Source organism: Typopeltis vanoorti, chromosome 5 (assembly GCF_054136105.1).
Source record: "Typopeltis vanoorti isolate ZY-2024b chromosome 5, IOZ_Tvanoo_1.0, whole genome shotgun sequence".
Taxonomy (NCBI): Eukaryota; Metazoa; Arthropoda; class Arachnida; order Uropygi; family Thelyphonidae; genus Typopeltis; species Typopeltis vanoorti.
In genome coordinates this window covers 3,754,818-3,759,650 of record NC_143553.1, presented here as the reverse complement: position 1 = coordinate 3,759,650, position 4,833 = coordinate 3,754,818, and positions in this window count along the sequence as shown.

Below are 4,833 nucleotides of genomic sequence, written 5' to 3'. Positions count from 1 at the left end.
TTCGTGGAAGGATGCAATTTGTTTTTGATATGAAAATTGGAATCCTTAGAAGAATATTTCATCCGGTGAACGGTCTGTAGAGAGGTGTACACAATTACTATTTACACTAACTTCTTCATGAAGAAGTTGGCTTCATTAACAAAGTTTGAAAAAGTTGCAGTGAATTCTGCGTGTTTAGAGTAAACAACTGTAGTGTTCTTAGAAAACTTTAAATCTCTGATGCATTTTTATTTCCCATAGGGAGGAGGAAGAGGTGCTCTTTTAGTTCTTAGTTTTGAAAAGCAGATAGCAACTGAGTCCGTGGATATCCATGATTTCAGAGGCATTGGGTCAGTAGTCCGGCAGATAAGTGCCACTATCTTGTGATTCTGGTCCTAATTCACGGTATTTTAGACAATACTACAGTTGTATGAAATATTGCGAGTTCTTCTATCGTTCTTCTCAGGTGCAGAGTTTAAAACCAGAGGAAAACGAGATTTGCCTGTGCTAAATAATAAACTAATTCGAAAACCAGTTGATAAAAACAAAATTCCTCTGGTCGACGACTAGAATGACGATCTTTCTTCTAGCATTATGGGAACCAAAAACGTTGACTCGTGGTCACATAGGCACCATCTTGGTTTCCACAATGTAAGATCACCAGAAGAAAAATCTTTATTCTAGTTGTCGACTAAAGGAACTTATTTTATCGACCAGTGCAAAAGATGAATATTAAAATACCGAGTAATCATCATTTGTAAAAGTATACTCCAATCCCTAAACTAAAGAAGCAAGAATTTGGAACAGCTGGGGATGTAAGCGACACGTCTCCCTAGAGGAAAAGGCTTAGTATAAGATAGGGTGATAAGAAGAAAAAAAACTTTAATCATATTTAATTATTTTGTTTCTGAATGTCTTTTTGAGAACATATTCAAGGAAATGATACATATTTATCCGAACCACACGGGTGCCTTCGGCGTTCGGTTCTCTCAGATGTGTGCGAGAGCTGAAGTTTGGAGTTGTATATCTGAGTCGAGTATCGGTTAGATCCAAGAATATGTACCCCTCCTCCAATCTGTTTCGTATTTTATTTTGTATAATATCTTCGTGAAATTTACTATACTGGCCGTAGGAAAAATGTCCGCTTTCACTTTTTAGATCGTCTTAAAAATTAGTTTTATTATCGATTTAAGTCTATATTTTTGTATCTATAACAGGCTTCCTTTAGTTTAACGTTCTCCTTCTTAGTGTATTCCAAAATGTATTCTTACTTGGGAAGAAATGAAACATTAATGTCTTGCAAAAGAAGAGGAACTCTTGAAATTCTTTTTCAAGAGTTCTGTTATATTATATTAAATATTCTCTTATATTAAAGATCTTATGTGAAAAGAAATCGAAGTATTTCTTTTTAGAAAAGCAAAAGTGATTTTGGCTGTATTTTAGTTTTTGTCCGACTCGTAACGCTCAGTTTTTATTCCAGTGTCACTGTTGGAATATTTTCTGCATATTCTAAGTATTTGCAATCGATGTCGTAAATTGGATTCGGATGTGTCTTCGCGTACGGTATGTTACCTTTACTTGTCTGGAGGATTTCAATTCAATATGCAAGTAATATTTTATTAACCACAAATCTATGCAGCTTTTGCACTAGAGATGGTCTGTTTGCTTCTCTTTATGCACTAACAGCAGCAGTAATTATTTCCTTGGTTCGGAGTTTTAACGCCGTGATGTTTTTTTTTTACCCCATGCATTTCTTTTTTTAGCTATTCTTGGAAATAATATATATTCGAACTAGTTTTAGTGACTAACGTAGATTAATGTCGACAACTGAAACTTTCAGTTGTCATTTCTCTCATTGATTGACGGACAATATTTTTGATATCACAAACGAAGAAAATAATACGCGGTGAAATTTATAACAGACATAAAATAATCACCTTAGAATGCAACACTTCTATCCAACTTTCTCTTTCGTTTGCAGGGTGTTTTATCTGTATTGGTAAAGATAAGATTATTGCATGGTTTGTGGAAAACACATATCACCTTCTGTTGTAAAATATCGTGCAGCATTGTCCCGAAAGACGATTAGTACCAATGTTGTTTCCCAACGATTGATGGCCTGTTTGTATTTCTCTCTTAACGAATACGAATACGGATACTCCGCAGTGCAAAATGGTTTTGATGTTGGCTAATCAAAATATTCAGTGATATTAATTTAAAAATAAAATAAAATGCAAGAATTGTATTATACGATCGGTTGGACAAGATCGCGCACTTTGTGTGTCGGGTTTTGCTTTGTTCAGCTTTTCATTGGGTATCAAACTAAGCTGATTATCATCATGATATCCACCCACAGATCGAGCGGTTTTATCAAGTTTGCAGTATTTTGCTGTTTATTGAGATACTTTAGATGAGATTACGCGGCTGATAATGAATGGCATTAACTTCTTGCACCGTTGCTCTTGTCTTTATTTATAGCAGAACAAGTACGCGCTGTCCAAATCTCTCTGCAAACAATAGATAATGAAGACCAGTCACTTTGATGAATTCCATTGATTTTGAGGGTAACATGGCGACAACCATCTTGGCCAGATATCACATGAAACATTGCACCGAAAAAAACTCCAGTGCAAGGAATATTCCTTCTCCATAAGAGGGAGGAAACTGCGATGAGTTTCAGCAAAAACAGATATCGGCCGGCCTAATAACAAATATTCGATATCTTGCATCACAACAGAGATAAGAAATGCAGAAGAGAAGACAGATTGGATTGTATAAAGTGTCTGATATATCTTAATATTTTTTTCTTGAAAACAGTTATTAAATATTTAAGGTTTCTGTTGGCAGAAAGAAACTTGATGTCTTCATGCAGAAATTCTTTAAATATTTATTAATTTGTTGAATAATTCATAACATAGATTTGAAGTTTTAAAAAAAATAGATAGTTTAAGAAATCTGGTAGCAATCTTGACGGAAGATTGCCACATCTTGTACATTTTCTTTTTAATCAGTTTTAAATTTCTGGTTGGAAAAATTAGTGGTGTAAAAACGAATAAAAAAAAACAAAAAGAGAGAATCTTCGTGCTCCGACGTGCAGAATTCCTCTATTCACCGCAGAGTTGTTCTTCGCTTCGAATCAAGGCCATTGTTGAGTCTCTCAATTTAGACTTCATCTGCAAAACAGAATATTCTGTTTCGAAATTATCTTTTATAAAATTACTTTTCTCTTTGTTACTTTGTAATGGCAAGCGTAAATGCAATTTTTTCTTTGTGTTAAAAGATAGCGGACATATAATTTGATCTTAACGACAGTTTTTAAGATGAAACTGTTTTCGCAACATACGATGTGTTCCTATTGATGTTCTCGCTAATTATCATCCAGAACGAGATCATTTTAATAACAATATCAGAAGGTGTGTGCATGCAATATAGAAGGAAAAACCGAATTTGAAATATTTAAAATTTATGCTAAAGAATGGGTGGGCATACTCGCCAAAATAGAAGTAGCAAATTATAGACCAATCAGTATATCAGGAGTAGTGGATAAGGTTGTGGAGAAATTGATTAAAAATAGAATAAAGGACTAAGTGAGTGGAATACGATACTTTTTAAGAGGCAACGTGGTTTATGAAGGGTAAGTCTTGCTTTAGTAATTTACTTACTTTCTACAATAAAGTAACAGAGGAGTTGTATAAAAGAAATGCTTACTCGATGATACTGCTGGACTTTGCAAAGGCATTTGACAGGATTCCACATAGAACTCTGTTGTATAAATTGGAGCAAATGAATAATCCAAAGCTGGTGGTTTGGATTAGAGGACGGATGATGGACAGATATCAAAGAGTGGTTTATGGAGGAGTTGAGTCCATCAGAAGGCAGGTGACAAGTTATGTATCTCAGGACTCGGTATTTGGTCCGCTGTTGTTTAATTTTTACATTAATGATACTGGAAATAATTTGAAATGAAATATCCACTTGTTTGCTGACGATGCAAAACTAGGAAGAGCGATAGTCAATGACGGTGATGTGGATATCTTGCAGGGTGACTTAAACACTTTGGGAGGATGAGATCACATGCTGTGTACTATATTAATGGAATTGAACTGCAAGAAGTTGAGGAGGCAAGGCACTTGGGAGTGAGTTTGCACCGAGCACTGAAGTATAGAGGACATATTACAAAGGCCAAAACAGCACATCAAATTACACGGTTGTTGAAGAACACAATGACAAGCAGGGACAGGGAAGTTATGTTTCCATTTTATAAAGCATTAATAAGGTCACATCTGGGATACTGCACACAGATCTGGTTGCCTGGATTCCTTGGTGATGAAGAAGTGGTGATGGAGAGGATTCAGAGGTGAGTGACAAAGATTATGACAGGTCTGTGAAATGCTCCCAATGAGAATAAATTGAAGGTCTGTGGCTCCAAAAACTAGCTGATAGGATTGATACTGATGCTTTTTTTTTCTGTGCAGTGCAGGAAGGAAGAGAACAAAGGGTCATCCCTGGAAATTGCGTAAAAGTATAGTTCACAAGAATGGTAGGACTAGATTTTTTGTTTGGAGGGTGGTGAATGGGTGGAATGCGTTTGCCAGGGTTCGTTGTGAGTACTTCATCTATGATGCAAAATTCATCGTGGGAGACCCTACATTGATACGCTAACCATCATAGTGTCTCCCACGATGAAATTTCTGACTCCATGGAGACACCGTTATAATAATACTCTCCTAACATTTCGATGAATAAATAAACCTCTAAACCATTATTTACACAGACTGAAGCCCAGAGATTGGTTCCCGTTAAGAAAAAAAAAGTACGATTACCCGGCAATAGAAATGTTAGCCAACAGCGGTA